At 45.1% G+C, this 20927-nt stretch overlaps 1 long non-coding RNA gene across 4 annotated transcripts in view; it reads right to left on the reverse strand.

Moving 5' to 3' along the window:
- Positions 1–7400: 7400 nt before the first annotated feature.
- LOC106019054 (uncharacterized) overlaps positions 7401–20927 on the reverse strand; it is a 177971-nt gene continuing 164444 nt past the window's right edge. Inside the window, exons 11-12 of one of the 4 annotated variants that reach the window (XR_011808086.1) lie at positions 12840–12956; positions 7401–9928 (exon numbers count right to left, since the gene is read on the reverse strand). This is a non-coding gene — a long non-coding RNA (uncharacterized lncRNA). Of the gene's footprint in view, positions 9929–11770; positions 11945–12090; positions 12957–15243; positions 16450–16918; positions 17063–20927 lie in introns of those variants that run through there. The other 3 variants (XR_005264810.2, XR_011808088.1, XR_011808085.1) reach the window with 3 other exon arrangements.

The raw sequence follows: 20927 nt of genomic DNA on the forward strand, positions 1-20927 counted from the left end.
GACATCTGTGTTTTTTTGGAAAGTGCTTTAAGGCATTTCTTTTAAATATGTTGCAAATATGGAAATTGATTGATTGATCGACCTCATTGTGAGGCTAATGTTAATAAAGCTCATTGGCAAGTTATCAGGAGACATAAAACAATGCCATCCACCTCCTTTTACCAAAAGGCAGAAGCACTTTTCCTGACTTTCTGTGACAGTTTATTTGTGAGTTTCAAGGTCACTGTGGCTAAATCTCCATCACTTATTACTGGCGAACTTCGACTGGTCTCACTGCTTGCTGTTTAACAAGCAATGATCAGAGCAAGAAGGCTTACTATCAAAAACACACCTAGTAGTCTATAGCCTGTGTAGCCTATAGAGGCTACACAATAAAGCAGGTTTCCATTGCCTTAAAAGTGGCCACTTCCTGTTGTGACACTGAAATGAGACTGCTCAGCGCTGTGCAATGTCAAGATCTGTATGACAGGGACAATGCTGCATCCCCTACATCTCATTCCCAAGACAGGGAAAAATTTGAAGACCCACCTTTTACCAGCCTTCAAAAGAAACAGGACTCTTAAGTCAGGAAATCCTTAGGAAAGTGTTCCCTGATCTCTGCTCATAGGAATAAAAACTATGTATTATTTTTCTACTATTTTATTTTCCAGTGTGATGGCTGTCAGATATTGTCATGAAAAGTAATCTCAGTGGAATATTGCCTCAGACAGTTCCTCTACTCATCATGATCCCATCTCGCAATTCTTACAATTTAAGATTAATGAAACCATCTTATCATTTACACTACCTTGTAACCCATCACAGTCGTGTCAGATTCAGGTATTTATTCTACTAAACACACTAATTTACACCTGCCTAGATTGGTCTATATTTTTTCCCTAAAAGACAGCCTGTCTTAAGACATCCAGAAATGAGAACCTGCTTCTGCCATTAGCACTTTTCTCTGGTGACTGATCAACACAGCTCAGTGAAAACATTTACTTCACTTTCAGTTTAAATGGCCTCAGCTTTGTCAATTTTTCCTGTTATAGTATTTTTTCCACTAAATTCAATAGCCCTTTAGTACCTGCTATAATCTGTGACTATTGGGTTATAACTAAGATATCTTGCAAGCTGAATTTTGGTGAGGGAAGTGGGCCAAGTTCTTGAAGTCTCCTTGGATGGCATTTTCTCCAAATACAAGAATAATTTCATAGGCATTTTTCTACCCTACCTTTTCTGCAACTTTTCTTTAAATGAGGAGAACAAAACTGGACTGACTTCCACTGTTGTGTGTACCAGAATCATTAACTCACCCCTCTCCAATCTTTAACATCCCTGTTTATGCACTTAAGAGCCCCATTAGACTTTTTGCCACTTTATGACTTGGAAGCTTCTGTTGATTTAGTCACAACTTTTAAGGGTTGCTACTTTCCATGATACCTTTATTAATTCTCTAAGGTTTGTCTGAATTTCCTTCCACCCTGTGTTCATCACTTTACAAATGGCTGTAAAACATGCTATTTGATTTGGGGCACACCAGGAAAGCAATTCACACTGTTCAGTGTAGCTCAAAAATCCTCAGCATAATTTACTAGTGTTACTCAGGAAAAAAAAAAAAAAAGTTGAACTGGAATTTCCCTATTTCCCTTGGAGTTTTCCTAATCAAAATGTTTTGGGTAGATAGCTAGATTTCAAAGTTGTAATAGAAACTAGGCACAATAATGAAGAAATGGAGCTGTGGGTCTTCCAGGGGTCTTCACCTCCACCCTGCTGTGTGGGAAATGTAAAAAGTTATGAAATCTCATTCCAAATCAGAGCTTTCCAACTCCCACAACCTGCAACAAAACCTGATTTGGAAGGTTGAATCCTCTGCGAAAGAGGATTACCTTTCTCCAGAGCTCCATCACTTGCCCCTCTACTACTCTGTATCATCTGCAGCTTCTCACTAGCGAACTGGAAAAGCCATTGTTTATATGGAGAATAACACAAGGAACATCATTAATGCCTTTTTAATCTGTTTTGAATGTAGTACAGCAGCTGGGGACAAGGAGTTAAGCCAACCCTAGAAGCTCAGCCAACTCTATGGACCATTAGCAAGTGATGACTCTGGTTTCCAGACTGGGAAATCCTACACAATTTGTTTCTATTTACCCTTCTCATTGCATCTCTTCCTTAATATTCCTGAAAGTGGTGTCTGTTAGTTTGCCTTGTATTATATTTTGGAATACTCAGTATGATAATGTTGTGTTATATCTTCTACCAGCAAATTAGTATTTTGTTCAGTAATACTTTGTGTCAACTTTTACCAATATCTTTAGATTTAGGGGAAAAAAAATGCCACATCTAACTTTTCCTTTATCAAGTAAAAAGATTGTTTGTAGTGTTTCTAAGTTTCCCATCTTCAAACAGAGGCATAAAGGTTAAGTAGCCATATATTCTGACACGCATAACCCTACCATGTAGCAGAAGTAGTAAGGATCACACATCATTGCTTCCAGTGGAGGTGTACTCCAAGATGCAGAACAGCTGGTTTTGTAATTTGGTTTTAGTAGATGTTTTGTAAGTCTTTTTCCTCTCCTTTTCTCCATTGCTTCTTTCCTTAGCTTATTTCCTCTCTCGCCACTTGACCAGCAACAGCAGCTCATCATTCAGTAGTGTTACGGTTTAACCCTTTCAGGCAGCTAAGTACCACACAGCCACTCACTTGCTCCCTCACAGCAAGATGGGGAAGAGAATTGGAAAGGTAAGAGCAAGAACTCATGGGTTGAGATAGAGACAGTTCACTGGGTAAAGCAAAAGCTCTACACACAAGCAAAGCAAAACAAGGAATTCATTTGCAAATGAATGCATGATGTATGATGGCAGCTACTTCCCACCAGCAGGCAGATATTCAGCCATTTCCAGGAAAGCAGGACTCATCATGCATGACGTTTTTTTGGGAAGACAAATGCCATTACTCCAAACATCCCCCCTTCCTCCTGCTTTATCCCGCCTTTTACTGACGAGCAGGTTGTCACAAGGTATTATACATGTATATCCCTTTAGTAAGTTGGGGTCAGCTGCCCTGGCTGCGTCCAGCTTCTTGTGCACTGACCCTCCTCTTTGGAAGGGCAGCATGAGAAGCAGAAAAGTCCTTGACTGTACAAGCACTGCTCAGCAGCCGTTAAAACACTGGTGTGTTATCACCACTATTTTCATCAAAACTCCAAAACACAACATCATATGAGCCTCCATAAAGAAAACTAGCTCTAACCCAGCCAAAACCATAACAAGCAGAAAACAACTTGCTGAAGAATACTGATGATAAGCTCTTCTCCATTCCATTCTGAGCAGGACCTGTTAGATGGTTGTCATTCAGGATGTGAGACCCCAAACAGACACCCCGTAGGGTTAGTTGTCACAGGAAGGCTGTCAGTTTGCAAAATAATAATAATTCTCCAAAGGAAGATGAGTCTCAGGATACCTATAGCTAAGCCACAGCTGTACTGCAGGCCTCCTTTGGATGTTGAGCTTGCTGATTGTTCTCAGCCAGGGAAGGATAACAACATTTACTGGGTTATTCATTTCAATTATTAGTTTTTGGACCTTCTGATTGGTCTTTGCTACACATTCATCCACATGTGCACAGCAGGGCCTCCATCACATTTATATGTAATCCACATTATGGATCCCATGGATTTCCTCAGCCCCACTATGTAAAGAAAGCTTTATAGCAGTGATCCAAAACCAGACAAAAAGTGCCTTAAAGAGTCCTTTTAATAAGACCTGAGGTATAAGAAATACTAAGGAAACAAATATCCAACAATTACAAAAAGCATTTCTAACCCGCTGATTTGACTAGAAAAAGGCTGTATCTGCACACGCAGGCTGACCTACTGTTTGAACTCCAGAGAGTCCTTACTGCAGCCCAAGTCACAGATGAGTCTCTGCTCGAGCTTGAGTTACGTGCCCAAAGACTGCCCCTTCAGAAGAGAAGCACAGAACAGGTCTTGTGCTCAAGACCTGCATTCATGAGGATCAACCAGGACTCAAGTCATGAGCAAATGCTTCTTTGTACACATTGTTTGTTCACGCAAAACTCTGCTCCCACAAATACCTTAGCCAGCATTTCAAGCATTGTAAGGTGGCTGCCTCAAGCTCTGAGTGTCGTGTGTTGCCACAGCCCCTAGATGACTTGAGAAGGTTCTCTGTAAGACAGGAGAGAGCCCCATAAACACGTGCAGAAGGTGCGAATGTGGTAGAAGAAACAAGTATTTGTAAGTGGTTTCATTCATCACCTGGGAGAAATAAAACAGCAGGAGCTATGTCAGCCACATCTTCAAAAATGTTTGCAAACACCACTCTTCCCTTGCCACCTCCCAGACCAGAGACAGAAAGCAAAAATACTGATACACCACACTCCTTAATATCAGTTGAATCTGTTCTGGAATAGTGCTGCCGCCTCTCATTTTCTAGTATTTTGTTATTTTAAAATACTTGGACTTTAATCTCTTTCTCTTGAAAGACCAGCAGAAGGACTTGTCAGCAATTTACCATGGGAGAAAGAAGTGGACTGATAGCACAGATCTCACCAGCTGTGAGGATGTACTTAACATGAACAAGGTGCACGCTCTGAATGCAAATACACGGCTCTGGCTTCTGTACTGAGAGCTTAAGGCCAGATGCTCAAGGCACGTGCAGGGAGATGCCTGCACTGCCCCACATTCTGAGGCTTGGTTCTCAGAGCTGAGAAAACAGTACTAGGACCTGATGGGGATCAGTAGATCAATATGTCTAACCCAACAGCTGTGAACATTGGGGAAGTACAAGAGGTGCAAACACGAACAGCAGCCAAACTCTTGTTCTCCCTGAAGAGCCTCTTCTGTTTGTCAGGAACCAAGTTCTGGGCTAGATGATCAGGTTTGGCCTGGAAGCAAGAAACTTCAGGCTCACACAAGAGTACAGAGCACGTACCAGTGCAGCACCACAGGACTGTCCATCCATGAGTTCCTAAAGGGTGCCCCCTCTCAGGCAGGGCAGCACTTGGGTTTCACCCTGAGAACACAGCCTGGATTGAGGGTAGTCTTATCTCAGGCACATCACAAACACCATGCAGCTGGTTCTGCACCAGCCCATCATCAGGTCACCTCCACAGCTCTGCTCCCTCCCAGCACACAGAACAGCTGTGACCTGCTCGGAGCAGTGAGCTGGCTGCACAGGGTAGCGAGGCTCTGCCATCCACACTGTGCTGCTCGAACCACCAACACAAAAATCAGGCTACTTTTCCACACGCAGATTGGGAGCAAGGAAAGAGTCCTTTTAACGCTGGTGCAAACATTTCTACAGGACGAAAATAAAAGGGAAACTTCTGTATTAGCCCAGAAATATCCCCCCAAACTCCACCTGCTTCCTTTTAAAATCTGTTGCCCAGGTCTCCAATGCTGTGCCTAGAATGGTACTAGCCTAGTTTGGGAAGGAAGAGAAAATCTCTAAAATGATTTCTACCATTACTGTGAAGAAGTTCATAAGCAGAAATAAAGGATTCCAGAGAGTTATGATGCATGGCACCTACCTCCCAGCATCTATTGATTTAAGCCATTGGAACTTGGTTTCAGCCTTGACCTCTGAGCTGTATTTGCATTTGTTGTGCAATACCTGGCAAGGCAGTGCCGTGCATAAGGTGTCAGCTATCCAAGTCTTCAATGAAATCATCAGAACAAATATGAAAGAAAAAGTCACCAGACCAGTATGGCAGCTGTATGTGGTGAGGAAAACTGTGCTTGACTTGAGAAAGAAAGTATAAGATAAGGCTTTAGACTGGGATAGAAAAGAAAAAAGGAAAAATATATATACTACACGTAAGAAGAATGTCAGGAGCATGGGAGCAAGATGCTGCAAGTTCCTGCAAATGAGCTGCAATATAGCTGCGGTACAAACATTTCAAAAAGCATTAGTTCAAGAATATTTGTGGATAATTACCCTCTATAAAAGCTCTAGGGACAGGATTTTCAAAAGCACTGAAGTGCCCCTTCCCCTCTGCTGCCAAAATCCAGGGGGCTTCTGCTATTGACATCATCAGGAACCGCATTAGGATGAAGCAGACTGCTTTTCGAAGTCCCTCTGAAATATATGCAACACAGCCAAATAGCATAATTCCTATAGGCCTACTTATATTTACTAGGCCGTCAAACTAAATTTGCTATATGATCCATGAAATCATAAAAAGCAAAAAGCTATATACAAAGAAATAAGCCCAAGCTCTTAAGCTCAATGCACAATTTTACACTATTATTTTTAAATATGATAGCAATGCCATAAAAATGCAAACTGCTGTCTTCGAGACTGGTCACACTTTTAGAAGGCTGTCATTGGAGTACACTGCAGAAGCAGCATGAGTGCACCCCTTCCATAGGCTTTCACCATTTCCAAAGTTTGCTGGAGATATATCCTTCCCTCCTGTTGCTCTGTAAGAAGGAGACAAAGTATGATGGGGGACATGTTTTGTTGGCTTTTTTTGTTGTTGTTGTTTGCTTGGTGTTGTTTGTTTTTTTTGAGAAGGAGAGTGGAGAATTGCTTAAGTAGTCCTTACAAGAGGACTTACTTCAGGCACAGCTATCCCCAAGACAACTCCCAGTGAATTAATTCTGTTATCCTGTGAGAAAATGTTGAGGAAGGAAGGATGGTCTTTGACTCACTGTAGGATGAGTGCTTTCACAAATGAATTCATAAACCCATAGACATCTGAAATGTTATAGCCCTTAAATTCACAATATTTTCCTTGTTTCTCTCTTATGCAGACTATAAACTGTTTCAAACTATTTTTGTTTCTTTTTTAAAAAGGCAGTGCTACTAGGAAGGTGTCAGAAAGTGAAACACAGGAGGCAAACTCTCATTGCCACTGCCTTGAAGAGGAGAAAGGGTACAGGTTTTCCTCATCACCATGCCCTCCTGCTCACCATTCCCTGCCACCCACATGCAAGAAGACTTTGGGGTCTTGGTGGCTGAGCCACCCCCTTCCACAGTGTTTTACAAGGATGCCAGACCCACCCCTCTCCTGAGGCCATTGACCATTAAAAAGAGCAGAAGCTCCATGATCCCTCTCTTACCTCATGAGGCAGGGTCAGCCATGCACTCTAGATAAGAAGTGCAAAGCCTCTCACTAAGGACTCTAAGCATCAAAGACAGTGGGATAACTTCTATAAATACAACTCCTCTCACTTACCATGTCTATGATCAAATGCTGAAGGGAATGTGCTGAATTGGCGGATGGTCATTTGAATTTGGGAAACTCTACTGGGATGCCCAACTGTACTACAGATTTGGCCTTGTGTCTTTTCCCATAGTAATATATATCCCGTCCAACTCCTTGAACACATCCACAGGCACTAGAACATCCCAGAGGGATTTATGGCCAAACTCATCCCAGCGTGAGCTCCCTGTAGTCAAGGAGGAACTGGAGGTGGCCTCTAATGCTGAACAACAAGCCGTGGCCAACGTGGAAGATCAGAGGTCATAGCACCACCTACCTGTCACAGCACCACCAGGACATGCCTCCTCACGGTGACTTTGTCCCATGTCATGCCTTCACATAGGCCATTCCCCAGAGGACAGGCATGAGTCAGGGAGCAGCTCTTGGCACGGCCACACAAGAGACAATAGAGAAAGGAGTGTATTATTGATGACAAAGAAAGCTTTTTGTTTGGTTTTGATATTTTCCAGCTCGAGGGTGGGTGCGGTTGTTTCATTTTTACAAGGCCTGCTCTTGAGGGCAGATCTAGCAGTCAGCTCCAGTAAACTACCAGCACAGCATCCTTACAGACTCGGTGTCCAGACTCAGTTGTTAATGCCCCAGCCCCTTAATGGCTCCTCACATGGCTGACACCTCCATTTTCACTGGAGTTTATTTACAAACTGTACCTAGAGAAGCGCCTCTTCACTGGCCTCATTCTCCTTCCACGTGGCTGTCCCCTCTTGTCTTTTCATCTGGGATTTGTTGTGTTTTGCATCAACACAGTTTTATTTGTGCCACATAAAAATTCATAAATAATGCCTTTGTGACCAGTGAAAAATTAATAGGGAAAGGCTCTGTGTTGTGCCACAGCTCAAGGGTATCAGAGATGAGCTCAGAAATCAGAACAGACATGTCAGCCTCTGTGATCTTACAAGGCCTTGTGCGACGATCTCTGGCTTCAAGCCACATCTCTGAACTCAGCTTTTTCTGGATGCCAGAGGCTGGTTACCTTCACTTCATCACCGCAAACCCAAACCAACTTCTCGTTTTGAGAAATGGAATCTGCGCTACCCTAAGAAAGTTCATTTCTCCTGAATGATGCATCACACCTGCAGCAGCCAGAAGAGGCTCTTCTCCTTCACACAGAACTACCATGGAGCTGCTGAAGGCCCTGACACAAATTGCTGCTCCCACAGAAGGAGGGGAGGCTGAGGCCAAATGCTTCTGTCATCGTCAGGACCTCGGTGATCCTTGTTACATACAACTTGGCATTCCTCATTTTTTCAGCCTCCACTAATGTTAGGTGGCTCCTGAAACACAAAAAGCACATGTGCTCCCTGCTCCAAATCTTACACAGAAGGAAAAATAGTGAGGTGAAAGAACTGGGTGGAGATGGGTGATGAAAATAACAGGATACAAATATTCAGCCATATCCTTGGTATTACTACATTACATACTGTACATGCAGTATATATAAATAATAATTAACCGCAAGTACATAAGAAAAGACCATCAAGAAGACAATTGCCAAACAAGAAACATGCCACCACTGAACATGATCATGAAGCCCACCAGCCACAGACTGCAGAGTAAGACAGGGGTCTGTGTCACCACCACGTGCATAGTGGTTACACACAGTTCCCACTCTGTCCATTTCTTTTCTCTGTAAGATTTTCCTTTGTGCCTGGATTGATACCACAGAGGCTTAGAAAGAAAGCTTTTTGAAAAAAAAAAAAAACAACAACAAAAAAAAAAACTATGCTTCTTCTGCATGAGAGATAAAGCATGAGGAATACAGCATACATAATAGAAAACTCTTAGGAGAAGGGCACGTTGCATCTTCCTTGGGCTTGGTTTGAGTGCTGACAGGAAAAATGGAGGCAAAAGGAGGCTGCAAGTCTCCACACACTGGTAATTCTTGCCCTCACTGGTGTCCTCGGGTATCGGATTTAGCAGCCCAGCAGTAGCTGTGAACAGCACTCATTGATGACATCCTCCAGGACGTCACTGCACAGGCACAGATCAGCAAGCGAGATAGCGCCTGCCCACCCTCGTGGAAGAGACCGTGCAGTCCAGATGAAGAACTTGTGATGGAGCTTCTTTCTTTTCCCAGCACCAGTAATATTAAAAGGACCAGAAGAGAATGTGCTGCAGAGAAGCAAATAACTTCATCCTAAAATTAGATTATTTAATATTCCAAGTACAAGAATACGCTAGGATCCTCCCTCACATCCAACCACACAGATAACTCCTCCTGCAGAACAGGCTGCCTAGCCAGTCCTGTTTAGAAATTTCTTTAAAAGCTCATTTCTGTGCTTTGTCTCATTGCCCTCTCTGCCTGCCAAAAGCAAACTTCCCCAATTTGGCAGCTGTTTTGCATGTGATGTCATTTTTCAAGTGCTTTGCAGTGTGCTACAGCATTTGAACTTTCCAGGCTGGGTTCAGCACTTCCCCCCTCATCACCACCTATGGAGAACATGGCCTCAAAGCATCAGGCACTGCATCAAGAAGGAAAAGCCCAAAGCCATGTGCAAAAGGGTGGGCTCAGCAATCAGTACATGAGGTCCCAAAAGGAAGAAAATGGCCACATAGTGCCATCCCTTCGAAAACACTACTGTTTTGTCATGATTACCTGAATCAGGGCAGATTTCCACACATCCATAGGGGACCAAGGTGCACAGCGACTTCACTGGGGTTGGCAGCACTACCTTCCTTCGTACATATTCCTACCTGGCTCTGCAAGACAAGAGCTATGCAGTTGTACTTCTAGTACCTATAGGCAACACATTTTATGTTCCTTTTCACCTACCCTCCACACTGGCAGATTTCAGCCAGATTTGACAGAAAACAGATGCCTCCAAATAAATTACTTTCCAACATGCTTTGGGAAAAGAGGTGGCATGGTGGCAGAGACACCTGAGAGATGAAACCTCAGAGCACCCAGTTGAAGGAAAGACTGTAGTCAAGGCTCACTGCGTAGCACACAGAATTAACACAGGCTCTCCAACACCCTTCCTGTCTCATAGTTTTCACCAGTATAAGCTTAAGGCCCCAAGCCATACTAAATGAGTTAAGGCTGACACAAGCACAGGATTTGTGCCTATCTGTTCTGAGAGTCAATTTCTATTGACTCTCAGAAAAGATAGGTTCAAGCCTCCATCAATTTATTAACACACCATAAGTAAAACAGTGCACTAATTAGCAGAGAAGATCAGCACAGGCAGACACTCTGAAAAACATTTAGGTCTCACTTACCCAGACTGACTCCTTTCTGAAATATTGCTAGTTTACTTTTACTCATACAGGCAAGTATTTGCCTATCATTTTAAAAGGCAACACTTCTTAATGCCCTTTAAAACACACAGCAGTGTCATTACTCTTTCTTTGTATGCAAATCCAACCTCTGAGCAAACACCAAGGCTTTCATAAGCAAGCAAAACTGTAGAGCAGACAGCACACTCATTGATGCCACTGAATTTCATCAGCACAGCTCTTATCAGAACATTTTCTGGATAAGTTTTTTTTTAGTGTCAATTTGACACATCCCAGCACAAAGATCAACAGCCATTCCACCCTCAGCTGCTGAGCTGAGGGTTTTCTCCCATAGCAGGCCTACTGTTTTGGCAAGGGCCTCCACTGTTGGTCCATTTTATAGCTTGCTTTAAAGTGCAGGGCTTCACGCACATTCACAAGCTAGATCTGCAGGACATCCCCACTGCTTTAAGTGCCTGCACAGAAAATAACCTGTGTACCAAAGCTGCTGTCCTAGGGAGGACAGCACAAAGACTGCAAGTCTTCTCCTCCTGCCATGGAAAAGAAAGTTTTCCTTAGGAGGTGAGGCCGTCCCTTAGCAGAAGTCAACATCACTTGTGGGTGCCTGGCTATCTCCATCTGCACCCTGCCTCCTCACCTTCACCCATCCCCACCAGCTCCCTGTCCCCCAGCTCAGCAGCCTCCTGCTGCCCGCACCCATCCCACAGGAGGCAGCACCCAGACTCCAGCCACCTTCAGCAGGTGCAGGACCAGCCTCAGACTGCCTGTGGAGCAGGGACAGGGTACTGCCTCTGCCCCTTTTCTAGGGCACCAGGCATCCTGCCCAGCTCCTCCACAGCCAGACACCAGTCTTTCCTGTTACCATGTGGATATACAATATGGCACAACAGGAAAAGGCATCCCATAAAATCCTGGTTCCTCTGTCAGAGAGCAGCTGGGTCATCCTGCATTGGGTTAGGAGCGAGGGCAGGTCCCCAAAACATGCTACAAAGGAAGCAGCTGGCACAGGATCCATGGCCACGCACATCAAAACCCCAATGATGATCACCTACAACCTCAGGGTTCATGCCAGCTAAAGATCCAAGGATGAATTCACTCCACAAGCAGGTGCCTTCATGGCTGCAGGACCAGTCCCAAATAGCTGGCAAAGCTGTTCACAGATTAGGTCCTGTGGGGCATAAAATGAAGAGTAGTGGCACTTGAATTCAGCCCAACCTAAAGGCTCCTGGCAACTCAAGTCCCTCCCCAGCTTGCTCATACTCACATCCGTGTGTCCACCTGGCATCCAGGAGACAGCCAGCACCCATTTGCCGCATGGCATTAGGGCGCTCTGTTAATCCCAACCTCTTTGAAGTGTAGAGATATGACATTTGCTCATCTTCACCCGAAGAGCAGCAGGGAAGACCTTCTCTTACCATGTATGTGGCTGGCAGCAAGCCCAGCAGCTCACACAGGTTTGGTCTGAAACCCTCAGAGCAGCTGTATCCCAAAGAAATGTTTAAGAATAACAAGCACATCAGCACTAACCAAACCCTGGTCATTTCATTGCACTTATCACTTGGAAAGCCACACAGCCAGCAAATTAAACAAGCTAATCCAGCCAGTGTCAAACACTGCCAACGCACATCAGTGAAGATGACGGCAGGCTTTGCCCTTGGCTTCTGCAAGACAGGCAGTGTGCTCTTTATTTGCTCTTCTGTGATAACAGGTATTGAATGCCACGCAGGTGCTAAGTGTGGAGAAAAAAAGCTGTCCCTGCAAGGTCTTCATGCCTGCAGGGAAGAGGCAGCATCAGTGCATCTTCACTGCCCCCATGCTTATTCAGCCACATGTTGTAATAGGGATCTCAGTATTGTGTGGCCAGCGTACAGAGGCATTTTGTCTGCAGCCACATTGTTGGTGTATCAACTGACATTTACCTCAGCTCTCTTCCTTTCCTTTATTGTGATTCATGCTCCATACTAATTAAACAGCACATGACAAATACATCATTATTAACAGCAGCTGGAGAGCTAGTAAATCTTGCAGCAGCCTAAACAGAACAGCCATGCACTGCAATAGCATCCTCTGGGTGCTGAGACAGGGCTAATGAAGAATGCTGAGCTGAGGCAAGGCACCAACACCTCCTGCCAAGTGCCCATGAAGAAGTTCCAGACCCTCAGCAGTGAAAGACATCTGCGTGCTATGTGCACAGATAACTGCAGGTAATACCACATCCCCATCTTACTGCTCTGGTTATGTGCTGCTGGATGAGGGTAGCTCAGCTGATGCCACCTCCCCCTCACCCAGCCTGCAGTCACAGAGAGACCCTTTGTGTGCTGGATGTCTCACTTTGCACAAGGATGCTGCTCCACATCAAGCCCAGAAAACATACCAACATAGCTTCAATTTCCATCCTCAGCTTTCTCCTCCTGTTCTAGGGCACCCCAGGAAAATGAAGCAGCTTGCACTGATGTACGCTCCGAGGGGACAACAGCAGATCATCAGCATCCTAGAGCCAGGCCAAAAAAATTATAGGAAAACAAGATTATCAAGTTATTGTAAATGGTTGCCAAGAGTTAAAATTCCCACGCACATGCTGCGAAGCTCTTCTTTCCAGGGGGCAATTGCCCAACAGGCTTTTAGGATCCTGTATAGTTATTGCTTTTTTTCTCTATTCATCTTCTGTTTGTCTCTATATACAAAAATATTGCTGTCAGACAACACAGCAATGAGGAAGCAGCAGTGATTTGTGATGATTTGGTGGAAGAATTCTTGAAGAATAAGAACTAGATGATGCACTTTTACAGCAAAAGCCTGCATTTTTCTTCACTGTTGTCAAGGGTTTATTTATACAGAGCAATTCATGTAGAAAACCTCCCCCCAGCACTGGGCAATCCAGGGCACAGCCACACTGAACATCACAGCCCACTACTGCAAAGTAAGCCTGGACAAAAAAAAAAAGAATAAAAATAAATGGTTTGACCGAAAGACCTTCAGGGATTTTATATTTTTAAAGGCTTCTAGGTTCAAGGGATGTTCCCAAAGCTGAAGCATCTGAAGTGTTTGCACAGGATAACCCGGCATAGGAAGGGTGTCTCCAGCAAAAAGCATTAGAGCCTGGAAAAGCAGACAGATTTTGACTCCTTGTTTAACTAAGAGAAGCTGGAGATTTTCTTTTTGTTGCTGGCAGAAGTACAACATAAAGGTACTCCTGCTAGATTTAGAAAATTGTTTCATGAGTCAGGCAAGCACGAGAGGAACAAACTGCTGTCAGCTCACTGGCAAGGAAAACAAAGCTGTAATCCCCCTCCTTTGGTTTCATTCCCTCCCAAATGCTTCTTAAAGTGCAGGTAAGCCAGATATCACAGAAATCCTTTTATCCTCCACTAGAAAACAGCAGTTTCTAGAGCAAAGAAGCCATCCGTATGCTGAGCAGAAGCAGACAGCAGGCTGCCACAAGCATTTCACACATGCAAAGCCCAACGCTGGGAGGAAGGCCAGGCAAACCCACTTAGGCAGCCTGTTTCTCTAGGACTCCTACAATTCCTTACGACTTCCAATCAATATTGTGACTAAATCCTCACAAATAACAAACTCCTCATTTCAGTCTGACAGACCTCCGCCAGTTCCTGTGAACATTTTGGCAGTCAGACCTCTTGCAGAAGCTACTAGATAACACGTTTTTCCTCTGTATGAATACCTACCTACATGCCCATTTTTATGTGTGCATGAGCCACAAATGCCAGCCCGGTTTCCCAGCACAGATGGAAAAAGCAAGCCCTCTAGATAGCTCCCTGGCACCTGAGCCACTGAAGTGTTGGAGCAGTTACAGCTTGCTTCTGACCATGGCAAGCTCTTTCATCAGGCCACATCCCATATCTAGAGGAGACTTTCCAAGTTAATCAGCTAAACAAGAGCAATAGAGACCCACAAAATGGAGAAGAAGACACCAGAACCAGCAGCACCCCAGCTGTTTCACCCTCGGCTTCACTGCAAAGCACCCCTAGAAGCTCTCCACATCCCACCTGCCTCCAGAGGTGTTGGGGGCTGTCACAGTGCCCACCCAGCTGCCTGTCCTGCCCTGCTGCTGGGCTCAGGATTCACCTCTTGGCAAGGGAAGGGTATTAGGGTATTGGAGAGACAACCAGCATTTGGGAAAGATGTCCCAGGATACCACCAGCATAGCCAGCACATCTGCCCAGCAGGTCTGAGCCATGCCTGTGCCCCTGGATACCTTTTCTTTGGGACCTGGCACAGAAACCCCTGCATTGGGCTGCTACTCTGAGGCCACGTGAGGCAAAGCCCTCATACCACACTGTGACTGCATCTTCAGTCAGCTCCCATCCTGTAAGGCATCAGGTTCCTTCACCCTTCATTTTAACAGATCTCATCTACTACACCTGCCCTGCATTTCCTGCACTTGGGCACAATCTGCCAGCAGCAGCCCCATGCATTAACCCTCTGCCTAAGCTCTGTAAGTATAGGATGGTTTGCTCCTGTGTCCTCCTGGCCCTCCAGCTGTAAATCGTCTTTCCATCATGACTCATCTGATTACTTGCTGCCAGGGGCTCGGGGACTGGTAGCTGGACTAAAGCTGATCCTTCCACCCAGGACACAGAAATTGGTGTTTTGAGATGCTGCATCTGCACCGGGCTGGTGGTAAGCATGTGAAGCCAGCCACTGCTTTCACCAAAAAAAAATAAAAACAGAATTTGAGTGCTGGTAATCTTTCTATCACTCCCCTGCACCCACCTAGAAGGATCCCCAGGCAGAGGAGGGCAAGACAGACGTGGCAGAGGCTGCAGGACCCATCAGGGCTGAGCAAATACCACAGCAGCCAGCTCTGGTGAGCTTTGTCACAGCTCCCACGCTAGCTGGTTACAGCTACCTTGGGCACACAGGCTGTAAGGTGATGCAGCAGGACATGCTTTAGGGGAATTTAGTGAGGGGATGTGATAGGGACGGCATCAGCATGCAGAACTTTTGCTGTCCTTGGCAGACCATTGGACTGAAAGTCGCTCATCATGCTATAGGCAACACAGAATTAATTTGGTCGGGCACAAATGACATTTTGTTATCATTACCTGGTGACTCAGCGCTTTATATTTTTCATTTTCTGCCACTGCAAATGAGACAAGAGCCTCTGAAAAAGGGAGGCAGACAGATGTGAGTCCTGTGATAGGGACGATGGAGAAATGTGCCGAAGAGCTGGTACTGCTGGCACGACACGTGAGCCCTGCGACAGCTGGCAGAGGAATGAGTGCAAGTGATGTGAAGCCAAGCCATGTAAATTCATCATGTGCGCAGGGAAATCTCTGCATCTGCCAGCACCAAGTGCGTCAGAGCTCAGGCACAGAGCTGAATCTTACACCCGCTGAAGTCAGTGGTAAGGCTCCCGTGCACTAGGACGCATTTCTTAATGCTTTCTGTAGGTAAGAGCCAGGATCCCTGCACAAGTCGTTCACTCTCTTACATCATGAGAAAGCAAAGCTCGCTTGGAAAATAAAACACAATGGCTTTCAGCAAGATGTTAAAGCAGCCAGCTCATCGACGCCACACTTCAGAGGTGAGGCTGCGTTTTACATCACTGAAACAACGCGTCGTTACTGGGGAAGAGGAACAGAGCCCAGATTTTCAAATCCAGAGGGGCTCTGCTGCGGTGCCGCTGGCACCCCCTGATGCACAGCGCTGCCTGCATGGCCCACACCTACCAGCCCCAGAGGGACCTGCAGCCAGCACGCCTGAGCACCCCAAGCAGAAGGGGACAGGTTGTCCTGGTCACTGCAGGGTGCATCACCCACAACAAAAGGTTAGCACAAGTTCTTACCATTGCATCACATTGTTTCAGGTAACGTCGGTGGAGGTCTTATGGAAACTCCCACTCCTCCTTTGGGTCAGGACCTATAACTTGCAATGGGCTAAGGGCCAGTTTTATCCCAAGAAGCCTGCCCTCCTCTTGTGCTTTTACAGAACGGGTGTCCCATCAGAACCAGCTTCTTAATCTGTCAAAAGTGATAGCATCCTCATAATAAAACCAACAGCTCTCCTAGATTGCTACAGGCATAATTAAAAGAAACTGACTGACATTTTAATATACGCTGCTCTCAGATCATTAATGGGGTTGCTGAAAAGATTCCTTGGTCTTAAACTCTAAAAAGTGAGCTTGTCAAGAGGGAAAGTGTTATGGCCCTAGCCAGCACTTGGACTTCAGTTATGAACTAAAACTAACACAATTCAACTGCAGCTTAACTGAGACAATAAGCAGGAAGATTTTGTGCTCCGGTAGGTAAAGAGTTGGAAGCTGAATGGCTCCTACTTGCTTTCTGGAGACAGAGAAGATGAAATCATGATTCCTTCTATCCTGATTGAGACTTAAATTCATTGCTGTTGGTAGAAGCTGTCCCAGGGAATTCAGCAGAGGCATTCAACACTGCAAAAAGTCCTGGAGGGACCCGGCAAAGAGGTGCTTACTGTGGATCTCTCTGAGCAACAGGGTGCAAAGTGGCTTCTCCTCTCTCCTTTTCCTTCACATGCACTCCTCTCCTTCAGGAGGGGCAAACATCTCAGGGAGGGAGCTGCACCGAGTGCTTGCAGGGCTCACGTTCCTTCATAGCCCTGCAAGAAGACAGAGCTCAAGCAAGGATAAAAGACAAATGCATCAAACTCACCAGCTTCCCTTACAATTGCTCCACGATGAGTCAAATGTCAGGTTTTGGAGAATTTGCCCATCTGGAGATAAATGGATAGACAGATAGTTAATCTGTTTCCCTCTGCAGAAGAACTAACTGCTGTTGTTTCCCCACGACAGTTCCCAGTCCCCAGAATACATCTCCACAAGGTACAACAGGGTCGAATTAAAGCATGAAGGCCGTACCCCTGCACCAGCCACGGATCAAGAATATATGGCAGAGCTTATTAATAACTTTATTCCATGTCAAGATAGGTTTCTCAAGACCAGCTACAATAAGTGTGTATTAAATCAATCACAATCAAAACCCAGTCTGCCTTGAAGTGACTTCCAATTAGAAAGCAGTAACATTATTAAAGGGCTCAGACAGCCAAATTAAAGAGCTACACTGCGGAGGAATCATTTCCCAGAGGGCTGATTTTCATCATCCTCAGAAATAAAAGCCTTCAGAAGCTCAGATTCCTCATCAAGAAATACATTATCAAATTAAAAGACTTGCTAACATTATGTCACTATCAAGTTTTCCCTTTTTGGAGACTTTTTTTTTCTTCTACCCAACTACCACCAAACTGAACGGGTAAAATCATGAAGCGGTGCCTTCTTCACATCTGAATGCCCACATTTGATCTGAAATCTTGATAAAGCACAGGGCATGGTGACAGGAAAATATTAATTGCAGCTTTGTTGAATGGATTATATTTTTAGCCGGGGAACAAAGAGCTTACTTGATCATTCAAAGAATCAGGAGCCAGTCTGAAATGAAGTGATGAGCTTGGATTAAGGCGACAGATTAGAAAGTGGAGTTTTGCAAACCAATTTCAAAACTACGAGAGCAAAGAGGACATGATCCACTTATCTGCTTACTGATCTGAGCAGTAACCACCTCGGTAACTCCCGGGTGCCTCTGCCATACATTCATAATGAACCAAGGGCAAAAGCAGTACTTTCCCTATGCCTAAGAGGGGAAAATATACACATCATATGCAATATTTGCCTAGCCTGAACATTTAAATATAAGCCTAGAATAGCCATAATCTTATATTTGTATCACAGAGTTCACCAGATATTTGAGACGTGGTAGAAAAATAATCTCCAAGAGACTACAAGAAAAAAAGCATCCATTACCTTGTGTATTGGATGTTAGGTGAAGGCCTAGCAGAAGTCAGGAATGTCAGAGTTTTTGTCATATTCTCTGGCAAATGCTATATACACGTATGTACAAATCGTCTCTGATCCAAGACTGTTACAGTTTACAGTCATGCAATATAAGGCATTTTCTCAATTGGTGGGAGAGCCAAAACAACAACAACCACATTGAAGGAAACCCCCCAGCGTGCATCACTCCTGACCTACAATATTACCTCTCTCACCAACCCGTCCCCACCCCTCACATTCACTTGGCTTCCAGCTCAGCATTTGCTTTAATTTTCCCGCATCCTCAACCCTTTTTTTCACGTTTGTAATTGCAATTAGTTCAACCCCCAAACAAAAGCCACTGAGAAACAAAAGAGTTTTGCTAAAAAGTCCAAAATAAAATGCTTGAACTTTCCCAAGAGAAACTTCATTCAGACAGCTGGCTACATTTGACTAGCAAAGTCTTCTGGCTGACCTGAAGCTGCTTTCCACCCCCCTGCTTTTTTTTTCCTTTTTTTGAGGGGGAGGCGGAGGAAATAACTGGTTGCATAAAAATGATACCCAGAGACATTTCTGCCCCTGTCTCTCCCCTCTGGCATTCCCTTGCACCCACCCCATCTGCCCCTGTGGAGCCAAGGTAGCAGCAGCAGCTGGGGCAGGGCGAGCAGGCAGTCCCTGTACGTGCAAATTCTGTATAGTTGAAAATCAGCTGTCAGGAATCTCGTCCCCATTCACCCATGATGAAATATTTCAAATACAAAATACGTCAGAGCTGATGCCCATTCCTGACAGTACGATTTTCGTTTGAAACATACTTAATGCGGAGCTACCAAACCAGGCATATTTTGAGTCGAAACCGCAGCAGCCACAGAGACCACTGCTACTGCAGCTACAAACATCCGTGCACAGCCTGCCCACATGCAGAGCAGCCCTGGCCTCTGTTACAGGCAAAATACATCAATGGTCCAAACCAGGAAAGAGAGAAGTCTTTCATAAGTTACCATGCAACCTAGGGGCAGACTGCACCTGAAAGAAGGGTGTTGATAACTCCGGTTGACATCTTTAACACCTTTTACATCTCCTTTTTGTTCTAGCTTTTGAAACAGCAGCTCGATTGAAATGGCAGAACTGGGAGGGAACAACGGGGGAAGAGACAGACAATATTAAATGAGCAATAAACCACAGCTGAAGAAGTATAGATGTGGCTCCGAACGGCAGCCTTGGCTGCTGTGCAGCCGTGGGTCCAGCTGGCGATGTCTCCCTCACGCTCCAGCCTCTCCATCTCTGTAGGGGAATGGAAATTGCTCTCCACTTCTTTGGGGTGTTCCTCAGCTGTGTCTATTCAGTTGAATCCAAAATGGCTTGAATGAAAGATTTTTCCATAGCAAAGAAATTTCATATTAAAAAAAAATTTTTTTTTTTCCAACTGGTTTGGCCAATTAACCAGACTTACCCCCATGAGGAGACATAGAGAAGGCATATGCAAGTTTTGTCTTTGTCACCTGCCTTCCCCCCCTTCCCTCCCTCCTTGGAGGCCGTGCAGGAGCCCAGACACGAGGTCACATCTTGCTGCAGCGCTTCTGCAGTTGTGCGTAATCCTAACCCTAAATGTTAAACCAGAATGGAAGAAACTGGTCTGCAGGTTCTCACACGGGGCTGCAGGAAACACCTACACTAATTTCGTACGTTGTTGTCAGCAGAATGAACTACACTTGTAGCAGCTGCTGATTTCACGCCTGGCTCTCCAATTTCACAGGCCTGACATGGCAGGGGTGCAGGACAGCCGTGACTCCCAGGCACACAGGCAGACAGTTTATTCCACGGCTGCCCTGGCCAGTGACTTAGGTGGGCACTGATTTAACTAAGCAGAGCTTTTGGCTCCATAGCACAAGAGTAAAAAATAATAATATTGTGGATTACGTTAGCACTAGTTTATCTATACTGACAGCAAAAAGCAACAAACAAATTTGGCAAGGCAAGACAGATGATGGTGATATGAAAGCCCAGGCAGACAGCACAGCCTTGTGTACTTTGTCTAAGAGCTCTTACATTTATGGCTTTATAACTCATGCCAAATTCTTTCTCTAGAAGTACCCACCTTTAACATAAAATATGCCTGAGAGCACAAAACTCTATCTGCAGGCACAAGGTCAGAAGTGTTTTGTGTGTAGAAATATTTCCAAGCATCACATCTGGGATTACCATGCTTCCTATGAACAGCAACCCTGACAACTGCACCTCTTCTGCCTTGCCCTAGGCACCAGGAGTGCTTTGTGCTGGAGGTGAGACGTCAGATGTGGATGCCACAGCCCCAGCATCTGGTGAGCTATGCACTGAGGCCAACAGATTTGCTGCTTTTCCTTCACATTAAATCTGCATGTAGTCCACCAGCAGCTGCCAGCTATGACAGCTGTTTTTTCCTGTAGCATTTTGCTTGCAGCAGAAAGGATGATCTCTCTCCTGCAGTGACTGGCACCCAGAAGCCCTGATCCCCAGACACAGGCACTGACGCTGCCTCAATACAGCTGCATGCATGGAGCCCAAGGTCATGGATGTTCTGCTCCTTCTACAGAAGTCAAAACGAATTTGATGAAGTCAAAGGATCCTTCAGCAATGAGAAACAAGCCAGTGTAAGCCAGCACACTTCCTGAAGATGAG

Source organism: Anas platyrhynchos, chromosome 3 (assembly GCF_047663525.1).
Source record: "Anas platyrhynchos isolate ZD024472 breed Pekin duck chromosome 3, IASCAAS_PekinDuck_T2T, whole genome shotgun sequence".
Classification (NCBI taxonomy): domain Eukaryota; kingdom Metazoa; phylum Chordata; class Aves; order Anseriformes; family Anatidae; genus Anas; species Anas platyrhynchos.